General features: G+C 41.8%; 1 long non-coding RNA gene across 1 annotated transcript; it reads right to left on the bottom strand.

The window, feature by feature from the left end:
* Positions 1–1,061: 1,061 nt before the first annotated feature.
* Positions 1,062–10,252, bottom strand: LOC131394431 (uncharacterized). Its single transcript, XR_009216123.1, has 3 exons — positions 6,907–10,252; positions 5,341–5,432; positions 1,062–3,161 (listed from the first exon to the last, which is right to left on the bottom strand). It is a non-coding gene; the product is annotated as an uncharacterized LOC131394431 (long non-coding RNA).
* Positions 10,253–17,411: the final 7,159 nt, after the last annotated feature.

Genomic DNA, 17,411 nt, shown 5'->3' with positions numbered 1-17,411 from the left:
TTGACCTACTGACCCAGCAGCCACACTCTTTGGACAGCAGCACAGCTTACTGTCCCATACTCATACCATCTCCTCCTACACGTGCCCAGAGGAAAGAGAACAACAAAGGCTCCATTTGGGTGGCTTGTCCCAATCCTATCTCTTGCCACTAAGCCTCATGAATACGCAGGACCATAGTGGGATTCTTATTCCCCTCTTCTTGCACACAACTTGGGCAAACCTCTTGCACAAGGGGCTTCATTACTGGATTATAGGCAGTCTTACATCTCCAAACCCAGCCTGTGGAACTTTGTCCTTTGTCACAAAGCTGTGCCTCTCTCAGTATGCCATTTTCATTGCCAAAACTGCTGGAGCCAGAATCAAATGGATCCTACTTGCAAGCTAATAAGTTAGCCTGTTCCTACTTCATGGATGCCAGCAGAGGACCTAGACTTTGGAGTCAGATAGCATGAGATGATTACTTATGGGGCAGAAAGCAGTATGAGCATCAGCATGTTTGTATTGGTTCTCTTTGTCCCCAAGTCCCTCAGGAGTGACACACAGGGCCCACATGGATGTTTGCACACATACTGGGTGTTACCGGATTGGAATGATGAGTTTTGGGAAAGCCATTCTTTTATAGCAAGTTAGTAAGCAAGCCTGCTCTTTGTCCAACAGGAGAAAGGACCTCATCCTTCACAGTTGCTCACTGCAAACATGATCCTGAGAAATGGTGGGTAAAGAGTGGTCAGGGCCTTGCATTCTTGGCATGCTCAGGAAGATGAGTGGAAGCAAAGACTCATGGAGGAGTATTTTTCAACAATCCAACGTGGCCTCTGATCATTTTTCACATGAATATGCCACTCTGCCAGACACTGACCAACAAAAGTTGGGAACAAATCTGCTCAGATTATGTCATACAGCATTTATTAGTGCTACTATCACTAGGAGTCCAGGAAGCAGGATGAGGCCAACCTGTAGTATTAACCTCACCCATGACATCAAAATTTCAGATTCAGTCAACTGTGAACAAGTTCCAGTGAGGACTGATAGGTCTTATTTCAGACAATCAAGATGTCATCTAAGGCCAGTGTATTATCACTTACAGCCCACACAAGGGAGTAAAGACTAATCAGCTGTATTTTATGTTGTTCCTAAGAACTAAATGCCGTAAAACACAGGCTAAACAGCAACTCATACAGGTAGATAACCACTCCACAACCCACTTTGCTCTGCAAACATACAACATAAAAGACACAGGTCATTCCTTCTCAGGTTTTATATTTAAGCTTGATGTGGATTACTGTTACACAGCTTTGATAATCCCCATGGAAAGTGTCATCAAGCAGCTGCATCCTCGGTGGCCAGTCATGACATAACTCAAGGCTGCTCCAGCATCAGAAGTATATGATTTTGTCTCATACAGACCGAAATGAGGATGTGCTGGTCTCTTTCTGTTCTCAGGGACTGCAATCAGGAACTGCCAGTGATGGCTTCAAGCACGGCAGATTATCAGGACAGGTCACACTAATAAGTTTTTCTTTTTTCATAGCACATGGATGGAGTGACAACCCAGCAGCCCGTCATATTTCCAGCTCCAGCTGTGGCTTGCCTCAGGCAGACAGTATCATTGTTTTTCCAGGCTGTGGTGCTATATTTTTTTTTTGAGCGCCTCCCTACACTGCCTGAGGTCAAAAGTATTCTCTCCCCAAGTGCTGGGGTTGTTGTTCTCCCTCATGGCCATGAAATCTGGGTGTATGACCTCACCTTTTCTCCACTCACACTCTGCTTGCACACTGGCCTTTTATGTGAATGGATAAGGAGAGAAGGAGGAGGGCTTTTGTAGAAATTTTAGAGAGATGTATTATGTCCCCACCTTGGCCAGTGTGAGCCAAAGTAGATGCACTCCATGAGCAGTGAATTCAAACAGTCACTGTCTTCACAATGTAAAACCATGTCAATCCAACAAGTGAATCCAGGTGGCTAGAATAGGATTAAGTGTAAATCTTATTGGCCCACTTTGGCCTGGTTGCAAACCAGAAGGTGTAGCAACTAGACTGGCTTGCCATGGTTATCACAAGAAAGAAAGACACATTGTGCCCCAAAATGGTCAGGACATAATCATAACTGTTCAAAATAGATCTACAGAACCACCCAGAAAGCAATGTTTCTCTCAGCATACCATAAGATTGCAGGACTAAGGGAAACCTTTCTTATATTCCCTACATTCACAATTTCTCTTGCGTCTAAGTTATCCCATTTTTAGAGCGTGAATCATCCCGTGTTTATTAAAGTATGAGGTACAATCTAATGGAAGAATGACTTTCAACCCTTTCTGATATTCATCAAGTTTTTCTCCGCTGCAAAAGTACAAGTGAATATTAAAGTATTTAGCAGAACTACAACTTTCCACATCTTATAATATTAGGATTTCTCTCCACTACAAGATCTAACTTATTTAGTAAAAACTGAGCAAATAGTAAAGGGTTTTCCACATTTCTTACATGGTATGGCTTCAGTGTGAGTTCTTATAATGCTGGTTTACGAGGATATTCTGATGGCTTTCCCACACTCCTTAAATTTATACTGCACCCCTTGACTGTGAGTTCCTAAACAGTAAGTTATGAAGAGCGTGAAAGTTTTCCTGTACACTTTACATTCACAGGGTTTTACACAGTGCATATTCTCACGTGGATACCAAAGCTTGAGCAATATGCAGATGTTGACCATGTTCCTTACAGAAAGAAGTACCACAGACTTGATGACTAAAACAGCAGAAATATATTTTCCCACAAATCTGGAGACCAGAAGTCCAAAATCAAGGTGCCAACACGGATGGGTTTCTCAGGAAGGTTTTATTGAAGAATCTGTTCCAGGCCTCTTTCCTTGGCTTGCAGATGGCCATCTTCTAGTATCTTCACATGGTTCTCTCTCTGTGTGTATGCATCCCTGGTGTCTCTTTCACTTCTTATTAGGACACCAGTGATACTGAATTAGAGACCCCCACAAAAGACCTCACTTTAACTTAATCACTTCTTTAACAAACATCTCTAAATATGGATACATTTTGAGGAATTATGGGTTAGGGCTTTAACATATGAATTACAGGGGGGCAGAATTCCAGCCATACTTTAGTCTTAGTTTTCAATCCTGTGTTAGTTTGCATGTCCATAAGAAGGCTTCTGAAATGAGAAAAGGTTTCCACACATTATTTAATTCATAAATCTTGTCTATAGCATGAGTTCTTAAATGATTAATAATTACCAAGTACCAACTACAGGCTTCCCCACATTCCTAACACTGACATACCTTCTCTCCACTGTGTATTCTTACATGTTCATCAAGGCTTCAGGAAGAAGTGTGGCCCTTCCCACATTTGCATACATTCATATGGTTTCTCCCCAGCATGAATTCTATATGAGCTAAGTCCTGAGGATTTACTGAAGGCTTTCTCACAATCTCTACAGACATAAGGCTTCTCTCCACTGTAAATTCTTACATGTTAATTAAAACCTGAGATATTACTGACAATGTTTCCGCATTCCTATAATTGATAGTGTTCCTCTCTGGTACAAATTCCTTCATGGCTTCAAAGTAAATGAGGACAATTAAGGGATTTTCCACATTCCTTACATTGATAGAGTTTCTCCCCAGTGTGACTTCTTTCATGACTTCAAAAGTGGGAGAATCGAAAGCTTTACCACAGTGTACATTCATAGGATTTCTCTCCTGTATGAATGCTCTCATAAATTTGAAATGATTTAAAATAACTGAAGGCTTTCCCACATTGTTTACAGTATTAGGGCGTTTTGCTAATGTGAGCTCACATGTGGATATTAAAGTTTGTGAAACATGTAAATGCCTTGCCAGATTCCTTACATATGTATGGTTTTCTGCACTGTGATACCACAACTGCTTATTCAGGTACAAGGAATACGTAAAGCTTTCCTACATAGCTTACACTCAAAGGGCATCTCACTGGTATGAGTTATCTGATGTCCAGAAAGGTGTGAGGATTGAGTGAAGGTTTTCCCACATTCTTTACATTCAAAATGCTTCTCTGCACTGTGTTTTCTTATACCTTCTGTAAGTTGAGAAGAACTAGTAGAAACTTTGCCACATTCTTTCCATTTATAGAGTTTCTTTCCAGTACAAATTCTTAAATGTTGAGTTAGGTGTGAGGAAACAGTGGAAGTTTTCCCACATGCCACTCATAGGGTTTCTCACCAGTGTGGGTTCATATGTGCATATTAAGGTTTGTGGAACATTTAAAGGCAATGCTGCATTCCTTACACACATACACTTTTTCGGCACTGTGAGGCCACAAGTGCATATTCAGGCAGGAGGAATACATAACTGCTTTCCCACATATCTTACACTCAAAGGGCTTCTCTCTAGTGTGGGATAACATGTGAATATTAAGATATGCAGAATACCTAAAACCTTTTCGACGTTCTTTTCACTCATAGAAATTTTTTTTTTTTTTTGCGATGTAAGCTTGTATATGCACAGAAGGGCTTATGGAGTGAATACAAGCTCTCTCATATTCCTTCCACTTATAGAGTTCTTCTCCACGTATGCCTGAAGGTATGAATTATTAACAAAGGCTTTCCCAAAGTCACTGCATCAAAGGGTTTCTCTGGTGTGCATATTCTCTGGTACATGGTATTTGGAGACAGGCTGATGGCTTTTCCAGACTGATTAGGCTTAGAATATTTCCCTCTGGTATACGTTTTCTTGGGCAGAGTCAGAAAGCCTTTTCCATAATGATTTTCCTTGTAAGTGTTCCCTCTATTCTGAATACTCATGTGTGTCTTAAGACATGAGTGTTCACTGAAGACTTTTCTACATTGTTTACAGTTATCGAGTTCCCCTCCATTTTGGGTTCTTTCCTATTGATGAAGGTATGAATGATAACTGAAGGATGTTTCAGACTGATTAATAGGTTACTCCTACGTCAAGACAGAAACATTATTATGATTTTTACCATTTTCATTACAAGCATACAATCCTGCCCTCTTGATTTCTTTCCAATTGAATGATGTAACTCTTCTGGCAGAATGCTGCGCCATCTACTCTATTTTTTAAAATGATTCTTGTAGTGTTTCATAAAATTGTTTTTAAAATTCAACTTCTTTAAATATGTGTGAGTGTACACTTGTGGGAACCCTGAAGCACCAAGTTTCAAGCTATCTTTAGTATGTCCCCAAATTCACCATATTCAGAGTATTTCCCTAGAGGCATTGCTCTTTTGGGCTGTCCCACTTTTTTCAAATATCTCGCATTTGTGCTGCTTTTCTATCTAATCTAATTCCCAATCTTTTCTGAATTTGGAAGATAAATGTCACTTATTGATCTTACCACTTGTATCCTATTTGGGGGGCTGGCTGTTTCCCCCCAAAATATATCCTGATGAAGTGCTAATTCTTTATTTATAAGTCCCATTTCTCATTCTGTGGTAAAATAGATAAACAAATTTGAAAGTTTGGAAAGAAATGTTAGGTTAAAGAAGTTCAAAATGGTCAGGCTCATTTGTATTACTTTTCTAAATACATAGAGAAAAAAAATAAGGGAAACAGATTTGAGAAGAACAGCTGTATCAAAAATTTAGCAATGATAAGGACACGGAGTCAAAATTTCAAGTAGTTTATTACAAAATGATTCTATAAAAATTAAAAATGATGGTGAATAGAAAAAGAAAATATCACAAAATCTGGACAATGAGCTGACATCAAAATGGTAAATTTAAAGAACATTTTGCGATCATTGGAAAGTTTGAGTAAACGTAAAACAAGAGTAAGGGAAGCTGAAGATATCCCCAAGTGTCAGAAACAAATGGAATCAGCCTTCTGAAAAAAGAGTGCACGTTAAAAATCCTCCTCATTATACTTCTAAACATAGTGAACTTATTGACCATGGTTGTATTTTGCAGACACTCACCTTGGAGAACCTATCTCTACTGTCCTCAATTCTTCTTGTTCCAAACAAGAGATCAGACTTGGTTTGAAGAGTTGATACCCTGTCCACAGGGAAAGATATATTCATGGAACAGGCTCTTGCAAGAGATGACAAATCTTCCCACAAATTAGGAAGTATATTTCTAATGAAGCATTGAATTTATTTCAAAAGGGCTGCAAAGGCCTTTTCTGGGCCCCCATAAAATAGGTTATCACTGACCCTTGAAATCCACTTTCAGGATTAGGTACACATTTACAGGGCCCTAAGGCTTTGATTTGAAGAAATAAAGAGACTGCAACAAAGAGATCCTCATTCTGATGGGGAAACCACTCGAGTAGTGGCTCTCAAATTTAGAGTGCATAGTAATCACCTGGAGGGATTCAGCTAAAAGAAGACGCGGCAACAATCACAGCTTTCTGATTCACTATGTCAAAGGCGGAGTCTAGGGCCGGCCCCGTGGCTTAGAGGTTAAGTGCGTGTGCTCCGCTACTGGCGGCCTGGGTTCGGATTCCAAGCGCGCACTGACGCACCGCTTCCCCGGCCGTGCTGAGGCCGCGTCCCACATACAGCAACTAGAAGGATGTGCGACTATGACATACAACTATCTACTGGGGCTTTGGGGAGAAAAAGGAGGGAGATTGGCGATGGATGTTAGCTCAGAGCCGGTCTTCCTCAGCAAAAAAAAAAGAGAAGGATTAGCACAGATGTTAGCTCAGGGCTGATCTTCCTCACAAAAAAAAAAAAAAAGGTGGAGTCTAAAAATGTACATCTCTAACACAGTGATGGTGATGCTGTTGGTCCTGTGACCACATTTTGAGAACAGTAACAGTAGATTCAAACCCATGAATGCCGGGAGTATGTGTGTTCTTTCTCACTGTATTCAGATTTGAATCACCAATTCCGAAACACAGTAAGTACATAACACACATCTGATCTATAATAGGGTACAAGGAATGATGCCAGATTTACCTATTGTGACCAGATTCTTGTAGTCTCCAGTATCACATCTCTGAATAGGTTTCTCTAAGTGAGGTCCAATAATGTCCACTCTTCCTGGGTGAAGTCCCCAACAACATCCTCAAAGGTCACTAAATCCTAAACCATCACAAATAGGCTGAACCGAGAAAGTAAAATCTCCACCAATGTTTACTGGATAATGAGGATGGGAGACTCAAAGCCAATACAGGGTTCTCAGGTCTCCCATTATCTCCCCCAGGGTTCAGTGGTCCTAGGTACTCTTCACCGTATCTACACTCACCCACTGTTTATCTCCTCCAGTCACAAGCCTTTAATTGCACCTCTTACAAATGAACTTATCTCACTACAACTAGAGGATCTTCTTGATTTATTTCTCTCTATTGAAGCATATCCTTGAGCACACTGCACACTACTGATAAATGCTGATGAATAAACAAATCCTTTGAGAAAAACACCCTTTCATCTTCCTTACCTGCTGTCAGAGCCCTCAGCAAAATAAGAGACATGCAGTTGACAGCATGAGGGTCAAGATTCATTAGGAATGACTGAACTACTGGGATGACTTTCAGGATAATCCCTCACAATAGGAGCAAATCCACTATGTGGAAAATTCAACTGCAGAGTTCATTGAATGGGGCCTTATCTCCTTTGAGAAGCTCTAGAGGAAGGACTACCCAGAAGAAAATGTGTCTACCTGGTAGATGCAAGTATGTCATTTTATAGAAGAGTAAGCTTTGTTTTTACCTAATAACAATTTTTCAGTCAGCCAGCCCCCATTCTTTCATCCTCTGTCTTTTCCTCAGGAAGGACAAAAGTGTCTGTAGTAAGAACTTAGGGAAAATAAAGTATGCAAGAGGATCCAGAGCTGACTGTAATTCCCACATTCACCTCCCTGGAAGTCATTGCATCCCCATTTGAAATTCCTGTATATCCCTGCATGCTCAGGAAAACTCACATAAATATACACTACTGCCATCAAATGTCAGAGTAGTTGTGCCTCACCTAGAGCCAGAAAAGGGGACTGTGAGCCAGGCTGCCTAAGAGAAAAAGGGTGATAGTCTTACTTTACAGGTAAGGAAACTTCAGCCCTGAGAACTGGGACTCCTGATCTCCCCTGATGAGAAGACTCCTGAAGGAGATTATGTAGCACCTTTTCCAAAGGACATATAGGAGCAGCTGACTTAAAAAACAGCATTCTCAGGCCGATTTCAGCTCTTCCTCCTAAAGGCACCAGAGCAGTTCTGCTGTCCTATAAAATCCAAAGCCATATTGTGCAGGGGTGACCTAAAGAGAGTCTGAAAGCATCACCTAGGACTTATCATACAACACATCAGTAGCCACCATCCTGTGAGGCTGATGGTAAAATCTGCCTGAATACTCCTTTCCTTGACGTCAAGATCACTGCAGGGCACTCACTGAAGGCACCCAGAGATTGTGGACTGATGGGCAACAAAAATCCTTCTCAAGATCGTTAAAATGTATCTAGATTATAACTAACTGTTCATGACACAATATAAATCTGAGTTTTCAGGAATTATACTTAATTACTCTAACAATACAGAGCCGGGATTATTTGGAGGGGAGGGTGGAGGAAAATAAGTGCTTGCAGTTAACAAAAATGTTGATTATTTTTCTACACAATTACTTTAAACTTTGCTTTAAAAAAATGCACCTGAAATGGCAAAATGATACAATACAAGTAGAGGATATTCGGCAAGATTACTAAGAACAAAAAATAGAAAAAACTCAAATTGTATCCATAGATAACTCCTTAAATATTGTACCCCTTAATGGGAAACTAATGGAAAAAGAAGATCTCTATGAGGCAAGGTGAGTGATTTCCAGCATATATATATTTAAGTGAAAACATGAAGTGCAGAATGTTATTATGTTTGTGTAAGATTGTAAGGAGATAAGAGGACGCACAAATATGCATGAGAACACATATATATTGCGTATTTCTGAAAGGAAAAAAACACTGGGAACATGTTAATGAAACACAACAGATACGGATGGAAAACTTCTGAGTATACTTTCTCATGTCGTTTTGAGTTTTGAACCACATAAAAGTTTTATATGCTCAGGAAGTAAAATGACTTCGAAAATGGTAACAAGGATAAAAAGAATATAAACTTAGTACAAAAAGAACTATTAAGAAACATGAAACTTTCATAATAGTAGTATTGTAATATTGCATTTTCAGGATGTGTCATGTAGGATAAGGCAAATAAGAAATAAACTAATGTTATTAGGAACCAAGACAGAAAAAAACACAAATTTGAAACCTGAGGAGGTAAGAGAAAAAATACAATGTTACCTTTGCATTGGTAACTTGAACACAAACTTACGATTTTAAAAAATGTTTTCTAGTTCTGGAAGGGCCTTGAACCAATGACATTGAAACAGAATTTACCCCAGGGAAACAGATGTTGATTTCTACAAAGAACTAGGCTCTCTGGGAGAAATGTCTGCCTCTACACCTGGGGTAGGAATGTACCAAATGAACCTGTAACATCTTGTTGAGTCAGAAAGCAATGAGGTCCTCAAACATCCACGGGGTTGTGTGGAATAGAGAGCGCTGAAAGGAGCTACCCCTAGATAAAGTTGAACTATCAAAAAGAATGATAATATATGGATTGCAGCACATTGAGACAGAATTCAGGAGCACACAGTAGTAATGGAAAGGTAGAAAAAAAGATAAAAGAGGAGAACAAACTGGCAGCTAAGAATGAATGCACCAGAAAAACAACATTCAGTAACCCTCAATACAACACGTGATCCAGGAACACATCAAAAATCTCAGGAAACAGGATATTCCCATAGTGCCAAGCCTCGGTCCCCTGCTTAGTAATTACTCTTCCTAAATTATAGGAAATTCAATTCCAAGTGCTGATACTAACGGAAAGAAGCTTATATCGTCTTTTTTTTGTAAACACTCATATTTTGAAGTTCTGGGAGACTGGCAGGGCTCTGGAGGTCAGGCGAGCTCAGGTGGAGCTGAGTAGCCTGGCTTTTCCGTGATAGTAAATTTCGTATTTACAGGTGTTTATTCACTCACGCGCTTAATGATATCAGATACGTGTCCTCCCTAATACTCCAAGAACGCTTCTTGTCTTCCCACGTGAATATAATGAACCAAACAAATAACTGACGCCACAACCCGAACAAATTCACCCAGAGCTCACCCATGCTGCTGGCATCCCCAGGTCGGTGAAGGACTGAGATGCTTTTCCTTCTGGAGATGGGACAACAAAGGTTGTTTAGGAGGCTTTTTGCAAAGGGGAACACAGCGGATGAAAAGGCCCCGCGGAGGCTCCCTGACCGCAGTTCCCGATCCGCCGCCTCCCCGGTACAGACGCTCCTGGCGGCCCCCCGGCCCCTGTCGCCTCGGGGAGAGGCCGTGGCCCCAGAGCAGAGAGCAGGCGGGGGATCGCAGAGCAAAGGCGGCAGCGGGAGGAGGTCCCGGGCGGGAGCCGTCAGAATAGACCCCGCGGCAGCAGGTGCGGAGCCTGGCCCCGCGGGAAGATGGCGGCGGCTCTAGCGCGGCCTGGGGTCCACGCGGAACGGCGGCGGCCGCACTTTGACCCCGCGCGTCCTTCCGGTCCCGCGAGGTTCACCGGAGCCCGGACCCCAGGACCAGACAGAGAAGGAACGGCCAAGAGAAGCGAGCCTGAGGGGCGAGCACTTCCGCTTCCGGTCTCCGGGCGGCGAGGGGAGGGGCTCCCGGAACAGAGGGCGCGGAGAGGCCACTCGGGTAGAGGGAATGGGAACCCTATGACCTTCCCAAGCCAGAAAACCCGGAGCGCCCACAGGTGCAATTGCGGCGGCGGAGGGGGCCTTCCTCCTCCCACCAGGGTAAGGACGTTTTTATTTTTCCCACTGTATAAATGAGGAAACAGGCACAGAACGATCAAGTAGGTGCCCATGTTCACCAAGCCCATTAAAAAAAGGGCCACTGGGGGCCGGCCCGGTGGCGCAAGCGGTTAAGTGCGCGCGCTCCGCTGCGGCGGCCCGGGGTTCGCTGATCTCCTCACAAAAAAAAAAAAAAAAAAAAAAAAAAAAAAAAAAAAAAAAAAAAAAAAAAAAAAGGGCCACTGGAAGTAAATCCTAGGTCGCTTGACACCTTGCAGCGTCCTCCAGAGGATGCTTCTATATAAATATCAATCTAGGGGCAAAGGAGGGGAAACATAAAAGGAGTTAAAATTGTATTGGTACTTTGATTGCTATTACTATATTTAAATACACAGACCTGGGACTTCTTACATCTCAAAAAATCCCTTTAACAAAAAGACAAATACTGCATCATTTCACTTCTGTGAGGTCCCTACAGTAACCAAATTCATAGAGACAAAAAGTAGAATGGAGGTTAGCAGGGCCTGTAAGGAGAGGCGGATAGGGATGTACAGAGTCTCGCTTTTGAAAGTTGAAAAAGTTCTGGAGATCTATTGCACAACAATGTGCATATACGTAACACTACTGAACTGTACCCTTAAAACAGTTAAGATGGTAACTCTATCTGAAGTGTTCTTTCCACAATTTAAAACCATTTATTGTGAATTTTCAAATATGTGTAAGAATAAAACATCTGCCAAGATATGATAGGATTAATAAGTGAATGGGATACACACAGAATTACCATATGATCAATCAATTTCACTTCTGGGCATACATACCCAGAAGAATTGAAAGCAGGGACTTGAATACGTATTTGTACACCCGTGTGTATAGCAGCATTAGTAACAATACCCGAAAAGTGGAAACAACCTGGCTGTCCACTGACATAGGAATGTGATATATATGCACCACGGGGTATTATTCAGCCTTTAAAAAGTAAGAAATTCTGACACATGCTGCAACAGAGATGAACTTTGAAGACACCATGCTGAATGAAATAAGCCAGACACAAAAAGACAAATACCGTATGCTCTGCTTATATAAGGAACCTAGAGTAGTGAGAATAGACACTCCCAGGGATTGAGAAGAGAGAGGAATGGGGAATTAGAGTTTAATGGGTACAGTTCCAGTTTGGGAAGATGAAAAAGTTCTGGAGATGGATGTAGGTGATGGCTGCACAACAATGTGAGTGCACATGCCACAGAAATGTCCATCTAAAGTGGCTAATTTTACAGTATGTATATTTCACCACAGTAAAATAAGTGAATGGGGGATGATTATTAGTTTTAAATAATGGAGCCTCTCAGATCAGAGATCTGGGGTAAAAGAAATTCACATCCAGTTTGGCTGACAGTGCCTATAGCAGAGACCCTCTCAGCAATACCCACCCAGGGGCCAGCCCCACGGCTTAGAGGTTAAGTGCGCACACTCCGCTACTGGCAGCCAGGGTTCCGATCCTGGGCACACACCAACACACCGTCTGTCCGGCAATGCTGAGGTGGCATCCCACACACAGCAACTAGAAGGATGTGCAACTATGACATACAACTGTCTACTGGGGCTTTGGGGAGAAAAAAAGAAAAAAGAGGAGGAGGATTGGCATGCATGTTAGCTCAGGGCTGATCTTCTTAAGAAAGAAATACCCACCCATAAAGAGAAGGACGTCAAAATGCTTGGGGTTTTATTGCTGATATTAAATTTATACAGCAGACTATGTGTTGTACTGAATGTTCAAATTTTCTTAGGTTTGAGATTTTTCAGAAAAATGTGGAAAAAAATACACTTAGTCCAAACATCCTGTGAATGGTAAATTCAATTATTCTCCAACTAGTGTAATAAAGTCTCCATCCTTTTGTCCTGGAGGCCCGTTTTGAAGCTCTATGGAGATGTACAGGCCTAGGAAGTTCAGATGGAGAAAGAGGTGAGGATTCCTTTTGTCTTGAGAAGAAAGACTTGTTGTCTACATACGATTATATTTATATACAGAAATATGTGCATCATAGACATCTAAGAAAGTATCTTTCTACCTGAATGTAACTTGTCAAAAATAAACAAAGGAGGTGCAAAAACAAAACTAAATTCCCAGAAGAAACATTCTTCTGCATATACATAGAAGGAAAAAGAGGCCCTCTGGAACCAACATTCACCCACTGATCCCCAAAATAGGCCATAATTGCCAGATCCGTGAGGACCAGAGGATGTGGGAGCTGAGTCAACGTCACTCCAACAGTGCAAATTCTTTTCCTTTTGGAGACAAGTCACAAAGGTTGCTTTGGGGGCTTTTGAAGAGGGAAGCACGGTGGATGAAGAGCCCTCGGGAACGCACACTCACAGCACTTCTCAACTCAAATCTTTTCGAGGAATGAATGCCCCAACTGGCCCTGGGGCCTGGCAGTGCTGGGAGGCCCCAGCAGAAGAGAGCGGTGCACGCCAAGACTCTCTAAGCAGGCCCCTTGGCAGCCTGGACCAAACACGCCATACCCCATATCCTCCTCTTCGCACTGGCATCACCAAAGCCAGGCTGCGCTGGACCACCACCAAGGTCAAAGTATCCAAGACACTGGGAGCAAGCAGCCGAAAAGCCCCAATGCACACGTGACCACACTTCCGCTTCCTCCCTGAGGTCGGAAGGGGTGGAGCTCTGTGGCTCAGGCTGTCACCCAAGATAGATCACTTCAGACTGAGATTGTACTTAACCACCACCTGGGTGGAGATGGGCTGGGGTTCGCTCAGCGCGGGGGCTGGAGGCAGAAACAGCCTGAGACAATATTGAGGCTAAAACCAGGCCTGTAGGAGGGCAACGGGCAGAGGGAAGGGCACATACCCGGGGTCGTGGTAAGTGGTGAGAATGTTCATCAAAAGCTTTTCTACCTGCTTCGCCTCACCTTCCTAGAGCCCTTATGATTCCCCCTAATGATGTGCCTGACAATCCAGGAAGTAGTCTATTTCTTCCACTCAATGAATCCTATCCTTAGGTCTTTATTTCCCATTATTTCTTTTGATTTACCTTGGACACCATGCTAAAGCCTATTGATTCCTTTGCGTTTTTAATGTGATGACATTTCCTATAAATCTCTCAGCTTTTTCAAATATTTTTCAAATATTTGTTTTCATTTTTCTGATTTTACCCTATGGTCCAGAGCCTTCCATACTATGTCATGAAATAGGACCAATACCAGAAATTCATCACTTGGAAATGATTCTAAAGCTTCTCTAGTAACCATGTTCGCTGTGGATTTCAATGCGTGGCTGTGGCTAAGTTAATAAAGATCTTCTTAAATCATGATTTACAAACACGTTTTATGAAGGCTTCTTTAAGGACGTTATCCAATGTATTTTATGCCGTCTATGGAATTGATAACTATTTTGCTATGTTAATGTTTCATCTGTTGCTGTACAAACTATTAAATATTTATATACTCAAAGGACACCGTTTTGTAAAATAGTTTCTGGATTTCCCGCCTTGCCTTAAAACATCTCTTCAAACTCTACATTATATGGAGATTCCATAATTTTCTTCTTAAATTTACTATTTTAAAGACATTTAACTCTTTATTCCACATCCAACGTATTTTGACATATGGTGCTGGGTACTGGATCCAATTTTGCTTCCTCCAAAAGAAGGCCAATTACTGTACTGGTACTTTTTTTTTTTTTTTTTTTTTTTGCTGAGGAAGACTGGCCCGGAGCTAACATCCGTGGCTCATCTACCTCCACTTTATGTGGGACGCTGCCACAGCATGGCCGGACAAGCAGTGCGTCAGTGCATACCCAGGATCCAAACCCGGGCCGCCAGCAGCGGAGTGCACACACATAACCGCTACACCATAGGGCTGGCCCCTATACTGGTACTTATTGATAAACTATCCTTGACCCACTGATTTGTAATTACACCTTCATTAAACAATAAATTCCTATAAATACCTGTACTCATATCTAGACTTTTCTGCCCAGTAATATATTTCCTTATGCCCATAGCATACCCTTTGATTATAAGCTTTAAGTTTTAATGCTTAGTGGCAAAAATACAATGGTAGCTAATGTTTGCTGCATGTTATCACGCTAGATGCTTCACAGACATTTAATTCATTATGCTCATTAACTACCCAATAGTGTAGGTATATCATAATTTTCTTTTGTTTCTTGGAACAGATTTATTGAGATATAATCCATATACAATTCGTCCATTTAAATCAATACAATTCAATGTTTAGTAAATACACAGACGTGTGTAAAATCATAATTTTAGAACCATGTTATCACTTCAAAAGCAGCCTTTGCCTATCAAATCCCCCATTTCCCTTCTCTCAATTTCTAGGTGAACACAATTTCCTGTCTCTAAGATTCACATTGTCTAGACACTGCACATAAATAAAATCATACAATCTTTTACCAAAAGCTTGTTTACACTGAGAATATTTTAAAGGCTCACCGTGTGGTAGCATACATGGCTCACATCATCTTGGCTTTTGGAGTTTGTTCACATGAACATGCCACTTTGTCAGCCATTGACCAACAAAAGCTGGGACCAAATGAGCTCCATTTCTCTTGTACAGCAATTATTGAGGATGCTGTCACTAGGAGTGCCAGCAGCAAAATGACGCCAATCTGCAGGAGTGACCTCAGACACTACCCACAAGGGGCTAGACTCAGGCAACGGTGGCAAATTCTGATAGGGCCCAGAGGTCTTGTCTCCTTTCAGACAATTAGGAAATCATCTAAGGCCAATCTATGACCCTTACACTGCACATAAAAGGTTAAGACTAATCTGCTGATCTTTGGTGGTGTTGCCAGTAATTAAAGACGCAACAGATGGGCTAAATAACAAGGTACACACCCAAAAGTGAACCACAACATGACATGTTCCTCCACATACAAACATGTAACACAAACGTGCAGAGAATTCTTGTTCAGGATTTATTGTTAAGCTTCATTTAGATATTCATACAATGCTTTGATGACATCTCAGGAAGTGTCATTAAGCAGCAGCACACCTAATGGCTATACTTGACATAACCCAAGGCTGCTTGAGCATCCAAACTATGTGAATTTGTATCACTGAAGCTGAAACCATATTGTGCTGATCTGTGTCCACACCCAAGGTTCATATTCAGGATCCCACAGTGAGGGCATCAAGCACAGCAGATTCTCTGGACCAGCTACATACACATGAGTTTTTCTATTTTCACAGCCCACAGATAAAATGACAAACACAAGCAGATCATATCACCAGCAACAGCTGTCAGTTGACTCAGACAAATATCACTGTTTCCCCAGGCTGCGTTGTGGGGTATGGTGTGAAAGAGAGCATCCATTATTCTCACCATCATCCTGTATGGGCTTGAGGTTAATGGTCCTCCGCAGGTGGTAGAGATGTTGTTCACCCATAAAGGTCATTAAATCAGGGTGTTACACATCATAGGTGTAATCTCACTTTTCTCCCCACTGATTCCATGCTTCAAACTGACGTTTTATCTGAAAGCATCAGGTGTGAGAGGAACAAGGTAATTTTACAAAATTTATGAAGATGTATTTTAACCACCACATTGGCTGGTGTGACTCACTTGAAATGAGTTTGGTGAGCACTGTACACAGTCAAGCATTCGCTGTCTTCACAACGTAAGTCCATGTCAATCCATTAAGAGGATCCAGGTGGTAAGGAGAGAATTAAGTGTGAATTCTGTAGACCCACTTTTAAACAGGCTGCAACATGGAAGGTGTAGCAACTAGACTGCCCTATCACTGGAAAGAAAAACATATTGTGCGCAGGAATGATCAGGGCCTAATAACGAAGGCTGAAAACTGAGCTATAGAACCACCTAGAAGGCTATGTATCTCGGAAGATCCTAAGATTCACACTCAGGGTAGCACTCCCCGTATTTCCTATATTCAGTTTCACTTGACTGTGAATCACCCCATGTTTATTACAGATGAGAAAGAATCAAATGGAAAATGATGATGACTCTACAACATTTTTTACATTCATCAAGTTTTTCTCCACAGTGAGATCACAAGTGAACATTAGCAGAACAATTTTTCCACACATCTTTCATCACTTGGATCTCTCTCCACTGCAAGATCTCTTATATATGAGAGAGACATATTTCACTGAAGAACTATGGAAGTGCTTTCCATATTTATTAATAGTATGGCTTCACTGTCAGTTTTTATGTGTTGGTCTGTGAGGATATTCTGATGGCTTTCCCTTGTTCCCTACATTTGGAGAGCATCTCCGTATTGTGGGCCTTTCATGTCTTTGAAGTGAATTGGGACTACTGAGGGCTTTACCACATTCCTTACATCAAGAGGACTTCTCTCCAGGTGAGTTCTTTAATAACACTGAAATAAGTGGGAAAATTGAAGACTTTTCCACATTCCCTCCATTTTTTTTTTTTTTTTTTTTTTTTTTTTGTGAGGAGATCAGCCCTGAGCTAACATCCGCCAATCCTCCTCTTTTTTTGCTGAGGAAGATGGCCCTGGGCTAACATCGGTGCCTATCTTCCTCCACTTTATATGGGACGCCGCCACAGCATGGCTTACCAAGCAGTACTTCGGTGCGCGCCCGGGATCCGAACCAGCGCACCCCGGGCCGCCGCAGCGGA

The sequence above is a fragment of the Diceros bicornis genome, chromosome 30 (assembly GCF_020826845.1).
Source record: "Diceros bicornis minor isolate mBicDic1 chromosome 30, mDicBic1.mat.cur, whole genome shotgun sequence".
Taxonomy (NCBI): domain Eukaryota; kingdom Metazoa; phylum Chordata; class Mammalia; order Perissodactyla; family Rhinocerotidae; genus Diceros; species Diceros bicornis.
The sequence above is the reverse complement of the archived record's forward strand: the minus strand, read 5'-3'. Positions and strand labels throughout refer to the sequence as shown.